At 37.0% G+C, this 16,107-nt stretch overlaps 1 protein-coding gene across 3 annotated transcripts in view; it reads right to left on the bottom strand.

The window, feature by feature from the left end:
* The window catches only part of LOC106642439 (uncharacterized), a 221,915-nt gene extending 206,013 nt beyond the window's left edge, over positions 1–15,902 (bottom strand). The window contains exons 1-2 of one of the 3 annotated variants that reach the window (XM_089594652.1): positions 15,344–15,902; positions 14,627–15,194 (exon numbers count right to left, since the gene is read on the bottom strand). The gene's annotated coding sequence lies outside the window, so the exon portion shown is untranslated. The remainder of the gene's footprint in view (positions 1–14,626; positions 15,195–15,343) is intronic. The other 2 variants (XM_089594653.1, XM_089594654.1) reach the window with 2 other exon arrangements.
* Between the last annotated feature and the right edge of the window lie 205 nt (positions 15,903–16,107).

Here is a 16,107-nt window from a genome sequence, read left to right as displayed (position 1 = left end):
CGATTGATTCGTCATGGCCGTCAATACATGGTATACTCAACGGGTGGAATGATATGGATATCAATCAATATTTACAAATGTTATTCGATTATTGTAAGGGTTCGATACGTAGACCACCAAAAAACCCTTATACTTATCAACCTGTGTTACTCACATTTTATGCACATTGTCGCAAGAGCCATAGACAGCACATTTCCAGAACTCAAAGGAGTAAAATCGTTTTTATTTAAGTGTACCCCGATCATTTACTTCACTCGCAACTTCAAGTCACTGCAAGAGATATTTCAGCACTTGTGTGCAGTATTATTAACTACAGACACTGAAGCGGCCAACGACAGTATACCTGTAATTACAAATAATATTGCAAAAATTCGCGAATACATATCTGATACGCAAAATTATCCAAACTTGACCGAGGAAACTGATACAAAAAAAATATTGCATGAAAAAAAGAGTAGTGCTATTTATAAAAAATCTCTTTTTTTTAAACTCTGTAATAAAACCACAGTATCTATGAAGGCTAACATCCACGATATAAACAAACAAAATAAAACAAGTCAAAAAATTCGACCCATAAATTTTACTCACCAGAATTTTTGGAGCATTTATTGACTTACTGGATGCCGTATGTACCTTTATGCAGGGGTTTAAATTTAGGTTTGATTGATTCAAATATTAGCAGAATTACATTTCTAGAAGAATACTTTAGAAGCTAAGCATAGAGTTAATAAAGAGCAAGTCTTTGTTGGCAACAGAAATTCTTCCCTAGCTGATGAAGTCCGACAACTAAAAAATAACCGAGAATAAACGATTTCTACATTGGAACTAAAAATTAATTTAAAAGGCAGTAAGGGACAAGAAAAAACATTATTCTTACTTGCTTTACTGAGAAATTACCAAGTAGAATTCGCGTACCATCAGTAGGTATAAACGTTAACTCATCTCATTTATTAAAATAAGAGCTTATGAAAGTATAAACAATTTGCACATCGATTCACCTTGGGTCTTTTAGACTGATGAATCCACATACTGCAAAATAAAATTTTTCATTACCCAAGGACTTTTCGGAAACATGAAACCCTACGGCAAGGGAATGATTTCCGATTTTCAAGCAAACATTTGCTAAATTACAATTCTTCAGTCTAACAAACATTAAGCATATTTTTTACTTACGTATCTTTATATTTTGTACTTTTCCATAAGAATGCGGTCTTTGAAACCGTGTAGTTATGATTATTAGGTTAAATACTAAAAAAAGTGTAAAACGACTGGGATAGAATATAGTTTTACTTATGCAGTTAAAAATTTAGGATGAATACTAGCTTCAGCGGAAAAAATAGGAAATTTTCTAATTAAATTTTGTAAATTTATTATTTGATAAGGGATTTCTTGAAGTAAGGACAAAGATAATATAAAATGGTAAGAGAATTGCCATTGTTATGCAACCATTTTTAACGAATTCAGAGTTTACAGAGGAAGAGATAAAAGAAACAAGAAGCATGTTACACGTTAGAATACTCATAGAAATAATTATGCAGTGAATTAAGCAGTGCAACACTTTGAACAAGATACCCGCACATTTATTTCATTGTATATATGATATTGGGCAAGTTTGGTCTACGTAAGTGAATTTACAGGCACCTATAATTACAGAAAAATAATTAACAAACATGATTACTCTTATCATTTATAAAATAAAAATATACTATATGTTAGAGAATATTAAATATACAAAGCTTCAAAACATTTCGTCTCTATAAACCTGGACTAGTACAGAACTCGACAGAACCTGTAACTGAGTAGGTAATGAAAGCATATAAACCACCGACTGTTAAACAAGTAACATATAACTGTACTTGACACTATGTGTAATATATAGAACTTTCTACTAACTCCAAGCTTTTACCATAAAAATTTAAATAATCAACAAAATTTTTTTTCTTCTGTATCAATAATACTTTGATTTTCATAGGATGATGGGTATTTTATCTCAACTGATTTATTTATGCAAGCATCTTTAACGACTACTCCATTAATACTTTAACAACGCCATGATTCTTTACTGCAAATCAGAACACTAACCTTACAACGCTGCTCATTCTCTTGTGTTTGGCAACATTTTTATATTGGAACGAAGTTCCTTTTGCCGGGTTCGGCACGGAGACCAAGCCAAGAAAAAATGTAACATTATCCAAAACTGTAAGTGAACGAAAGAATGAAGGAAACCGACAATTACTCCCTTCCATGCACTGTCTCTGCTTTCCTCTCTCTGCGCACTGGCTCCACCTCTCTCTCTCTCTCTCTCTCTCTCTCTCTCTTTATCTCTTCTCCCTCCGAGCAATATCGACCCCTCGTGATCAAAGTACTTGACGCTGTTGGCCTACTTGACTGTGCCTATCTTATTGTGCAAATCCGACTATGAATTGGTAAAGTGCCTGCTGCAACTCCAGCCACCATCTCGGCAATCAACAGTACCCAGTCGTTCTTACTGGTGGTCGAGTTCGCCACCGCTTGGGTTCAAGATCTTGTAGTATCTCAGTCCTATCGTTTGAAGAACTTCAAGGCCCAGGACCTATTTAGGATTGGCGGCAAGACCTCTATCTTTTGTCGTCCCCTCTGGCCTTCCCCTGTCCGCAAACTTCTGCTCAAGGCCCATGAGGCCCAGCGTCGCTTCAATTATTTGCTACCAATAGTTAGAGACCTGCAGATCTTTATGCGACCAAACTGCTCTGCTGACCTTATACCCAAAATATTTTTCGAACTCGTCTTCTTCTAGTCCTTCGACCCCAACAGCTAGAATATCGTTGACGGCCAAAGGTACAGCTGCACCGTCGAACCACAGCGGTTTTATTTCATCACCCTCAACGATCCAACCGCATTTAATGTTTACATTATAACGCAATTAAATGATTTTACATCTTTCAAAAAGTTTTCTGTTTTACTGTAAGACTTTTTAAATAATAGAAGCCTTGCATCATTTACACGGTCACAATTGTGTAAGCTGTACATGAAACATGTAAATTTTTGTATACAAATCATTTTTTCTTCGTCGTAAATATCACCCGGATTCGTTAAACTTGAAAAAACTTTTTGCATATCTACATTTGTTTTTAAAAGATCGAACTGTTTATTTTTTCCTACTCTGTAAAAACTACTTGTATAATCTGACCAGGTGAAGGCGTGCAAGCCTGGAAGAGCCCTGCACAAGTCTTCACCTAAATTACCGGCTAATTGTATGAAATTTTTCGATCCGATTGAGCGGCAATTTCCAAGAAGTATTACGAAGACATCTGTATATGCAACTTTAACCATGGCGTTCGAAGCTTCACTTTACTTAAATGCAGTATCATTCTCGTATCCGCCTCCTCATGGTCGCACATGTAATCCAAGTTGTCCTTTTTAATTATTTTTTGGTTCAGTACTTCATACAAGTAACAGTGCTCGTTAACAGTTACGTATATTTTATTACCAGAAATTATAGGTACTAGAGAATCGTGTGTGAAGTTCAGGGATAAACAATCTATAAAGGTTCTTTAAATTTAATATTGCGCAAGCTTTTCAGAAAATCAGCCGGACGTTTTTGAGAGCCGCCAGATATGAAATAGGGCACGTTGTACTCTGCGCGCTCCGTTCACTCAGCGTCTTTCAATGACGGCGTGAAGTAGCGATCGAATACTAGGTTAATATTTGATGATTTTGAATTGCACAGCCTTCTCATAATCAGTTCGGCGATCTTATCGAAGGTGGCTGGCAGGGGACCCAAATTATACATAAGGTAAAAGCCATCGATGATCTCCACGTCTAAGTTTTGGGGAGGGGGGTACTGTTCCGTAAAAGATTTTAATTTTGACAGTAGAGCCGACTTGTCTGTTTTAATCATACTACCATTTAAGTAACAAAAGGCTGGCAGTGCTGAGGCATTTTAAGAATTATATTTTTTTAATAATTCGTGATTTTTCGTTTCAAGCAATCAGCAGCAGAGTTTTGTATTTTATTTCTTTTGAGTGGTAGTTCAAATCTGTCATTACTCGCATTGCAATCTGTAATAAATTTTTCTTTCTGTTCATTGCCAAGAGAATTTGCCGTGAGTAAAAAATTTGCCGTAACCTCTGAAGCTGCTCTTCCCGTATTTAAATTATACAAATTATTCACGTCAACATCAATGCTGAATGGATTAAAATTTTTTAATATGCAGTCGAGTATCGTGCGGTAAGCTTCTTGATCTTGTTTCAATCGATGAGGCTGAAAAAATCTACAGGAGCTCGGGAGCAGGGTGTGCTTGTCCTTTTAATGCCAAAAGCCCCCCTTTTAAAGTGCTCGTACAAAGGTGATTGATTACTTTTCAAGTTCATCAAATTGCACAGGTATAGTATCGTGTATCGTGTATAGTTTTGCTGATTCATAATAAAAAACCAATTGCATAGTTCATACAGCTATAAAACATGCAAATGAAAATCAGCACATCAAATACTACGGAAGAACGATAAATAATTATGAATCGCAATAATGTACTGCATGTAATACTGCGGCGTTTTACCAAGAGACCCATCCAGTGTTGCTTCAACAAACATAGTGTAATCACCCAATAATTTATCTAAATACGTGGAAGTGTTTGCATTGATAGATGCTATCTTCCTTTTCTGTGCCTTCAATAATTCGTGCTTCAAAAGGGTTTCGTCGACATTATACTCTGCGATAAATCGTTCAATGCGTAGTGATTGCAGAGCCGCTGCAAGGAGGGGAAGAATTATCTTGCATCTGTTGAAAATTTTACCATCCAAAAAACCATTCACAGAGCCAGCGGCCAAAACATCAGCCTCGATCAAAATATCCGTCAGTCCGCACCCATCCATTAACTTGCCGAAAGCTTTTAGAAGCGCGCACTGAATATGGAAAGCTCCAAGATTCAAAAAAATATTATCAAACGTCGGATGTTCGGTTATTTGAATTTGCATAGCAGACTTGGCGATGCCTAGATCGTACGTAATAATAATGTGATCTTGGCCACACATATTTTCCAAATGTTTGGCACGCATCAGCGTCTCGTACACGACGTCACATGTAGTTGGCAATTTATTGATTTGTGGCAGGTAGTGTATTTTTTGCCGTTCGCTGGTGTCAATTGTTGTTTACTGTTAAAACTTGTCCACAAGAGCGTGTCTTCAACTTCACTAAATGTGAATGACCAAAGAAAATTTATTTTTATAGATATTTCGAGACTGGTACTACAACTGGTTAAAAACTCTTTAATCTTGTGTATATTAATTAGCTGAGTCTGAGCTCGAGGTTTCTTGTAGTAGGGCTGAATATCAGAACTAATTTCATCATATTTCCGGCGGAGTCTTTTCCTAGGTGTAGGAGCGGCCGTATCTTCGGAATCATTGTTAAAGCTGATAGATTGTTCTACGTGAGAAGAAGTGGCGCTCGCAGAAGTGCTAACTGATTAGCGATCGACGACATTGTCGGAGCAAAATTGATACGCACTGAAAACGGTGTCGTGTAGGGTATTTTTTCCTGATAGCGTTTTAACAAAGGTGTCATAATTGTCGCTTGCTATGTATGTGAATAAATCGGGGCGTAAGAGTAACCCAGGGGATACAAGGCAATTGTTAAGTTCGGCAGAGTACGTCATCTCCGTTTCGAGCTCTTCAGCCACTGTATAACTGACAGTGTACCCTAATCTATCAAGTATGTCGATTACTCTCCAACTACATGTAAGTGACTTCATAGCAAGTCCTAATAGTTGGTGTTTTGCTGGCTTGACCCTACCTTTTGTCGTTACGAAGATAATAGCGTTGCAAATCGATTTAATTTTGACGAAATCTTCAACCGAATTTTTTCGCCTACTATCGGGACCTTAAATAAGATTACAAATGAAATCAAATAAGAGATCCAGTACTTCGCAATCCCCTTTTAAAATAGATTCGACAGTAATATGTTGTTGTTGTTGCTGGGAGCGCATACTGTTAATGTGAAACCTCAAGTCATAAGCTAAATTTTCATATTTCATCTTCTCTGCGTTTTCCGAAATAGCCGATGTCAGTAGCAAGCTTTCAAGATCCAATCCTGTTTTATATACTATTTTTTTGTCGTTACATTTCAAACTGCTAATAACTTCAATTTTTTTTCCAAAGTAATTTGACAGTTTAGTCTGTAGATTTTTCGATTGATAATTAATAAGATCTTCTTTTATGCAATCAAGATTTTCAAGGAGTAAAAATTCATAGCATTCATACAGGTCATTCAAAAAAAAAAAATCTTCTCGTTCACTAAAATATTTTCTAATAACAAATAATACTAATGAATCAAATGCTTTTTGGTGAAAATGTCTCATTTTATGCCAGCTGCTACATTCCTGTGACTGCGTCAACTACTCGTATTTAAAATAAAAATTATTCATGCAGCTATGATGATACGCAAAGGAAGTACACTTAGACAATTTCTCCATCAGCTCGAAGTCTTCCAATGTCGTCGCCTTCGTAAGGGTTAGTTTAAAATAGTCGACATTGGTACTTACTCTTAAATCTTGTTTTTTTGCGAAATATGGTTTTCAACGAGTCACACAGTATGCATTTTTCAGTGCTACATTGAGGATGCATGGGCATAGGTCGATCAGCAGATTCATGACTACCGTGTGCAAAAATCGGTGCAGACTCATCGGTAGACATTACGGGATCTTAAATCATCTCCTGTTTTTGCTCATAATTTGTGTTTTGGGGCTTCTCGACAAAGTCAGAAATCTCCTCATTAAGGGCATTCTCAACATGAGCACTCCTTTCTAGTGCCTAGAAAAAAGTATTGGTACTTCTCAGGCCAATTTTTTTTTTTTATGAGCGACGCGAATGCGTACATCGTACAACGTATCGCCGTGTCGTAATGCGTGAACCACAAAATTCAAACGCTTATATTTATTTATTTATTAATCTATGATAAAAGTAATAACTTTCCAAATGAAGTAACTTTTGTACAATAATTCGAGCAGCTTGAGGATGTACTTAGTACATTTATAAACGCTTATTTTGAAATTAAGGATATTTTTTTAAGTAATATAATTTGAGCATTTGAATTTTGCGGTTAACAAATTGAGATACGGTGAGTGTACGTGCAAACCACGGGCGAATACAGTGATAAATAAAATACTATTGAACAACCTACTATTTCATACATACGAAATTTCATTTCTTACCTCATTTTCCGTAAATCTTTGAAAATCATAAATCATCTCTGTACGCTCGATTGATTTGCATGAAATTCTTTCTACATATAGTGAGATACGCTGCTTCGTCTTTCTTCAAGGGCAAATTCACATCACTGTACATAAAATTGTTTTGTTTGCGGAATTTAGAAACAATAACGCATTTGTCAAACGAATTCTGATCGAACTGTAACAATTTACTTTCACTGGACTTACACACAAAACAATGCATGTTGCACTAAAATTGTACACAGGTAGTTACGAAAGACGAACGATGTCTGATCTTCAACGTTTCGGAGTCTAACGGTTTCTGATACCTTATATACATGCATAAATGAATCATCTGCGTGTGCACTTTGCTTTTCCCGCGCGTACGACTTATATTTCTTTTCTACGCTGGATAAGTGAAAAAGTGCAAGAGTTTTACCTTATCGGTACTAGATTACAGTTTTGTTACGTTTTGTACAGTTTCTCGGTGTCTGTCGGTAAATACTTAGTAAAATGCATTAAACGTTAAAAAGCAGCAGTTTCGATCCCAACAATATAATAATTTACTGTTTCTTTTGTTACAATACACCTGCCTACGCACTTTTCCTCTCTCCTACCGATAGTCCGGAAAATTTGCGGTCGCCTCTTAATCTATTAGTATCATCCATGTCAACATAAATCCTCTTAATCACCCCCATCACGCTCAACTTGAGCTCTTGGTCGCTAACAAGTCCCCCGACGTTATCACTATCTCTGAAACCTTTCTCACGCCCGACAACTTAGATGCTGCCGTTGGCTTCCAGGGCCATTCATTTTTTCGTATTGGCAGATCAGATAAGGAGGGGGTGGTATTGGTGCCGATATTCGAAAATCTTTCAAATCTACCATTCTTGCGAGCTCAGACCCAGACTTTGACAACTCGACAGAATTTCTCATTCTTGAAATAGCCATAACACCTCAAATAGCCATTGTCTACCGTCAACCCTCTGCCGCCCCCTCTCACCAGTTCTTTAACACACTCTCCGAACATCTATCTGCCTACTCAAACATCATTATCACAGGCGATTTTAATATCGATATGCTTACCTCATCCATCTCATCTCAGTTTCTCTCTATAAAAATATCTGAACACTCTCTATAACTGGTTCTCTCAAATCCAACTCACCACACCTTCTATGGAAATAACCCCTCCTATACCTGGATCGACATCATCATAAGAGACCCTCCACGCTCATCCACTATCAACAGTCCACCTCACCCTTCATCGCTGGACATGACTGGATCGAAATTGCCCTTTTTTTCCTCCAAGTCTCAAGCATATCCAAAATTGTTTCCACGCGTAACCTCAAACACATCAACACTGAAGCACTTTTATCCCATATCTCTAAGTCACTTTCATGCCTAACTGCATCCATCATCTACTCAAATTCACGGTAGCTTGATGTCCTCACAGCCCAATTCTCGACAGCACAGCTCGGAGCCTTCGATAGTCTCACCCCTAGGCGGATCACCCTGTCATCGCGCAGGAAGCCCTAAGTCGCCCATCAGATCAGCATGACGTTGACAAGAGGCCGCGCCTATCGTGAAGCCCGGCGCACAGGTCTGTCCTCTGAAATTAAGCGCATATCGTCTCTTCCACAAAGGGGTTTCAAACACCCTGTCCACCAACAAAAATTCTTATTTTGCCCATCTCATCGACTCATCCATAAATCCTAAAAAATAAATGGTCCGCTTTTCACAAACACAACTTTATTGACTCCCCCTACCATCGCCTACTCAGCTCTTTCCCGCAAACACTCTTATTCCTGCATATCCTATTACTCCGCATCAGTATCGACGCTCACCTAAAACAACTTTAACCTAGTACTTAATAGAACTGCTCCCTCCAACCCCTTTGTTCTATCTTTTTATTTAAAGCCCACACCTTCCGACGAAATCCATCGAGTAATCACCTCACCCACGTCAAAGGCAATAAGTTATGACGGTCTATCCCATTAAATGCTGCATCTTTCGCTTTTTTGTCATTTTATCATTTGTAATTTTTTTATTCAACAGTCTCATACAACACACTTTTCTACCCTATCAAAAAGGGTCTTATTACTCCCCTTGGCTAATACCCAAAGCCTTGAAGGCATTTTCTTTTGACAACTCTCACACTTCATTTCAGACAACAAACTTTTAGATCCTCGACAATTAGACTTCAGCAGAGGGCACAGTACTCAGTCCGTTCTTCTTGGCGTAACTGAGGATATTAAGGAGGCGACAAACTGTCAGAAAGTTACTATTCTGGTTCTTCTTGATTTTTGTAAAGCCTTTGACACTGTCCCCCAACTGAAGCTTCTAAACTTATACGACTTAATTTTTCCAATAGTGATTTAACTTTTTTCCATAGCTACCTCTTTGATCATCACCAAGCAACTGGGAGAGGGGAAATGGGGAGGCCATCTCTGACTAATGTTCTGCTCTAGTGGGTGTCCCCCCAAGGCAGTGTTCTCGGTCCTCCCCTTTTTTCACTCTACATAAATGACCTTCCAGCTTTCCTCTCTCATTCCAACTAAATGATCTATGCCAATGACACTTAAATTTACCTTCACTGCCCATTTTCCTCCATTAACGAAGGCATTACACGTATAAACCGCGACCTTGAGGCTATTGTATCCTAGGCGCATCACGATTATCTCCAGCTCAACCCCCTAAAATCTAAAGCTATGATCCTCGGCAGCCTTGCCTACATCTCTCGACTGAACTCATTTTATATCATCCCTATTCATATCCATGGCGTTCTGATTCCCGTTGTAGAGAGGGCGATAACCTTGGGCATCACTATTACCTCCACTCTCCATTCAACCCCACAAGTTAATAGAATTAACCAGAGAGTGCACCATAGCCTACGTTCCGTTAGATTTCACACGCGCGCTCTGCCACAAAGTCTGCGGAAATTTCTTGAGAAAACCCTAGCATTTCCACATCTAGATTATGCCTCGCCCGTCTTCTTTCGACTTGATACCACTCGTAATCTGGAGATACAAAGGTCTATCAATTCCTCTGGTCAGCACCATTCCGAGAGAGGCTCGTGGTACTATACTATGGCTGGACTTGGGCTGACTCTAGGCCCGACGTAGACGCGAGTACCACCTGGAGTATCTTGCATTCAATATTTTACGCCATGCCCTGCCTATTTTGCCGATCGATTTTCCCCGCACCCAAAACAATCTCAAACCCACGTGCCCTGCGCCACCCACATCCCATTCTCATAGTCCCCCTTTCTCGCACCCAAGTATGCGATGATACTTCCTACATCAACCTCGCCGACTTCACATACTCGACTTTCAAACCTATGCTCCACGATATCCTCCTTGAACGCAACCAGAGCGAACTCTGTCAAGCGTCATCTTCACTGACAATCACCTAGCCTTATATTCACTCTCTACTGCATCAAAACAGCCCTCGCTTTGAATCACTAGCTATGCTCTTATCATTATTGATGTTTTTTATAAGGTCAATGTCCCAATTATCGCTCGTTTAAGCTTCTGCTCCCACTCTATAAATGACTGTATTTACTTAAAAATAGAAAACTAATTGAAAATCAAACTACTTTTTTAAAAATAATTCATTAATCATTGTTAGCTATTGAAAAATATTTATTGAATCATGAAATCATACAAAAAATTTGAATTAAACAAACGCATTCATTGTCCCAATTATTGCTCACGAAAAATCAGTTGTCTCTATTATCGCTCACCTTATGTCCCAATTATCGCTCATACATTTAAATATATTTTTCCACAGACTTTCATAGCTCAGATGCAGTGAAACAAGAGTGAATAAGATCAAATGATCTTTATTTTATAAATAATTTATAAATAATGCAACGTATAATAACAGGAAAACCGATTTCGCTTAATGAATTTATCCAGACAACGAGCTTTGCTTCCTCTTCTGTCGACAAGACACTGGTAGGGCCAGGCTTCTTTTCAGGATCTTGTTTTTGTTTTATTTTATCTCTCAACGTGGAGAATGGCACTTGGTATTTTATACAGGCTTTTCTTACTGACAATTGTTTTGATTTAGCAGCAGCAACTGCTTGGACTAGGTCTTCTTTTTTATACTGCATCCTTTTCACTTTCACATGTTTTTTTTTACTTTTAACAACCTTGGCCTTTTTTTTCGACATAGCTTTAACCTACAATAGTGTATTTAATTTGTTTAATGCAACAAAGATATCATACTTATAAGAAAGTAAGTACAAGGCATGAACAGTACTTACGTACGTGTTAGGTGAGCGGTATCTAGTACAGTTAGGTTATGTCTATGACAACATCACCGATCACCTTTTTTTTCACAACACTATCGCAAATTCGTATTTTCTTACACCTGGAAGTAATTTCTATCGCCTCATATTTAATTTAAACTATCTTGACTTAACTTACTCACCAAAAAAAGTTTGAGAAGCACGCGTACTCTTGATAGGTAGAACAACAGTATGTTATGAAAAATAGCTCTGTATCAGAACAGCGAGACAACTTTTTTTTGGCGGTAAATTTAAATTAAAACGAACTTTTGAATCACTACATATATCAATTAAATGTCAAAGATTACGATGTAAATTTTGTAAACAATATCTTACTCCTAATAAATTATTAATAACAACAATAATACTTTACTGAGCGATAATTGGGACGTGAGCGATAATTGGGACATTGACCTTATTTTTGTTTCTATTTTATTTTGCTCTTATTTTTCTATTTTATACTATTAAGTTAAATATTTTGCTGCAATTTTTAGCTTTTAAGAAATATAGTTATAAGCTTGTTTATTCTAATGTAATTTGATTTTAGTCAGATATGGATCTTCCCCAAGAGATAATAAACTTTTTCAACATTTTTTTACACATAATTCCACTATATAAGACTACTAGACACGGGCTCTTTTTCCCTTTTTCTTTTGCTCACTATACAAGTACTCTGTAGCGGCCGTCCCTCAAACACACAAGACACACAAGTACACACATGTACAGACACACACGCACGCACACACTACTGACTTCGTATGTATTTACGTGTATAGATAGTCAGCCACACTGCGGCAAGTCAGTAGGAAATAAAAATATGTACAAGTCACGGCATCAGCATATATACCACGCTGTCAGTTTCGACACAGCGTGTGTGTAGATGATTTCTTACCTAGGGCAAAAAGTACATCTTGTAAACGACATTTTTTGTATCGAGGGCGGAAAGTGCTACTTAGCGCCCGTGGGCAAACTTTCTGCCCGCTGATTACTTTTCACCCTAGAAGTGTGAAATAAACTTTCAGTCCGGCAGGGCCAGAATGTTTCTTTCCGCCCATGGGCGGAAAGTGCGCCCTAGGGCACAAAGCACTTCACCCGAGGGACGAAATAGTAGTTTTCGTACCTGGTGGCGCATGTCACCAGAACAAACATAAGTATCCCAAGGTTGGGCTACACAAAGTAGCCCAAGGTAGGAAATGATAGTTTTCCTACGAGTTTGAAAAGTCTCCGTTTGGCAAAGCCATGGGACTGCTAACTCAAGCCGATTCATAGGCCACATACACATCATATCCCATACCAGCCTCCCAAAACCACCCGAGGGCGGAAAAGCAGTTTTCCGGAACTCGTTCGAGAAGTCTCCTTTACGAACCTCGTTACGTCCCTCGCCTTCGGCTCGGGCCACAAACCTCTCGGTTTGCAAACAGAGACTTTTCAAACTCGAAGGAAAACTACTATATTAATTCCTGTATTATCTGGGCGTGACACCATAACTGTAATACAATGTAGTTATTAATGTATCTTTATTGAACCATCGGAGGAAAGCATATAGCATGATGAGAAGAAAGTTATTAAAATTATTTAGAATCCATTCCAAAATTATTTTACGACAACAGAACTTCAAAATACTGAAAAAACGCGGTTCTTGAAAGGAAAAGAAAGATAGGTCTAAAACAAATATTTTTATGGGTTGCCCACAAAGAAACGAAATCATCGAGGCACACAAAAATTTGAATTTCAATTTATTATTAAGACAAAAGACTCAGAGACTTTATCACCTTGGTCAATAAATACAAACAAGATAATGGTAGGACTTGCGCGCAAGCAACAACCTACGAGGTGTAACAAGTTTCCACAACAGTTGTAATTATAATAAAATAATAAAATTAATGATGATAATAAAAATGAGAATAAATAAAAAATAATAATGATGATAATAATAATGATAGTAATTATGACCAATACAACATAGTAATAATAAAAATAATCACTAAACGATCAATAAAACTATTTAACGCATTAAAAATTGGTATTTTTTATAATTAATTTTTAATTATATTATTAAGAGATGTCTCGAAAATTAGGCAAAGAGACATTTAGTTTAGAAAATATGACTATTAGACAAAATGTCAATATTAAGTGAAGTGACATACTTTTTAGGCGTAATGTCAAGCATACAAATTTATAAATTCTGTTGGCTGAAATAAATTTCAAAATTAGGCGAAAAATCATAAATAAAGGCAACAATTTTTGACATTTTGTAAAAAATTGGAAGATATATGTCGTGAATTAGGCCATTTGACAATAAGGCGAAGTATCAACGTCCAGTTGGATTTTGTTAAAGAACGAGTGCAAGGTAATAAAATATTACCAGTGTCATACAAAAAATAAGCTGCACCAAAAAACGAAACAAAACTTGACCGTTTTTAGATTTTATTTTCAGAACTGTACAAGGTTAACGATTCAGAAATACAATTCATTGACACTTTATTAAGGCTCTAGAAATTTCCGAAAAATTGATTGAATGTGTCAAATTTCCCAAACCTTTTATTTTTCTTAAAAGTTCAATTTTACGGGGATCGATAAAATCACGATAACGTAGACAGGTGCCAGTGACGTTGAAGATGTTATCAACGCATATGAAGCTGATTAGAAATAATCGGAAGATTTGACGAATGCCGGTAGTCTCCTAATAGCCGGTATGGCAACACTTTGTGCTGTTGATATATTCTTCACTTTTCTAACCTATTGTTATTTTTAATTATTCATTTTTTAAGATTAAGATATTTATTGAAACCACACCCAATTACCGTATATCTTCATTCCTACTACAAGATTCGTACAAGTGGGTTATTGGGTTATTCTAAATATTATTTCATAAAAAGTATATCTGCATTCTTATATTTACTTCCAAAGAAGTAAAACTTCATGCATGGGTTTCAAAGCACCCACTGACCACTGGTTTGAAATTGAGACATTTCATAATTTTAAACTGTTTTCTGAAGTTGCACTGTTTTTCGTCAAGTAACATTTAATGGTACTTGTCATATTTCAAGTATTCCAACAATTTTTATCTTATTTTAAGATGAAATGTTTATGTTTGAAGTAAAAAGTATTGATCCAAAGTAGGGGGTATCAAAGTAACAAAAATAAATTACCTGACTCATTGTAGGTAGAAGTGTAATGGTGGTTGAAGATGGAGAACGCAAATCAATGTGAGCTCTTGAGAGACCAATCAACAGCTTCACTCATCATCACAATATGATAAACAAGCCGTAACATTTAACCGCATCATTAGTTTTTGGATCGGCTACAAGCGTTGTCAATCATGGTGGCTCGATATTTGAGTCAAACGTGTGATTAGAAATTGATATCGCGATTTCGCGTTCGAAACACTCTTAACAATCTCTGTTAAGTGACAAATAGCGACGTCGGCAGTGCATTTTCACGTCGGCGGATTGCAGCATGCCCTACTGTATACCGCCTAATACTTGGCTCCGCGTTCACCTCATTGCCAATCAATCAACGCCTGACCGACGCGACGATGTGACGATCGGCAATAAGTGTCTCCGCACGCTAAGTTACGTCGCGATTGAGTGTGTCTCTGTACGTATCAAGACAGAGCCCACACAATAAGATCGGATCGAGAAAACGAAGCGTACGACACAATATGGGTAATACTGGCTTGAAGCCCCAGAATGCCCAATTGCATGACCACAAGCAAATCTGCATAATCATCATTATCATTATTCTTATTTACTACTAACATTATTATTGTTATTATAATTATTATTATTATTATTATTATTATAGTTGTTATTATCGCGCTCGCGGCAATTGCTTTCAGTATCGACGTCATTAAACCAAGTACTCACCAGAGCAAGAGTTGATACCTTAGGTATATGATGTTCACAAGTGTTAGTTAATTAATATCCTTTGCAGTTCTGCTGAACACAAGATTTAATACTGATTTTAATCAAGTTCTGATTTTTTATTTATTGAAATTTTATTCTAAATAATCAGATGATTTCAATCGGTCCTATTGACTTATGACAGTTGGCTTATTTGATGTAACTAAAAAAACTTCTATAAATAACTTGGTATTGTATTAAATACTTCGTTCCTACTACACTATCAGTCACTATAATTAAAAACTGCAATAATACATGTTTTATAGTTATCTTCCCGATTTTTAGAACATCAATTTCTGTAAGGCATGACTGCAGAAAAGAGGTTTATACCTTAAGTAACAGCATAAACAAGCATCCAAATTAATCACATAAGACTCGCTTTATCTTTAAAAGCAATTCAATTGATTTCACTTTTGGGTTTGATTTACTTTATACGTATGACATTTACTTAATTTGAAAGATTACATGTCACCATTGAAAAATATTCTTGAAAATCGACATTGGCAACTGCAATATACACTCTCCATCCTGTAATCCATTGGTATAGCGTATCAATAACTAAGGGTCTATATTCTAAAGGAGTACGTACTACAAAGGCAGAGGCACGAAAACTTATAGACCAAGAGCTGAGGCCAAAGGATGGTCGAAATTTTAACCAGCAGCCACTTTCACCAAAATTGAGCAACCTTATAGTTTTAGCAATGATGCGTAATTATAGCATCAGGAGC

Source organism: Copidosoma floridanum, unplaced genomic scaffold (genome assembly GCF_036245765.1).
Source record: "Copidosoma floridanum isolate Cflo_tuat_1 unplaced genomic scaffold, Cflo_Japanese_pri ptg000021l, whole genome shotgun sequence".
Taxonomy (NCBI): Eukaryota; Metazoa; Arthropoda; class Insecta; order Hymenoptera; family Encyrtidae; genus Copidosoma; species Copidosoma floridanum.
The sequence above is the reverse complement of the archived record's forward strand: the minus strand, read 5'-3'. Positions and strand labels throughout refer to the sequence as shown.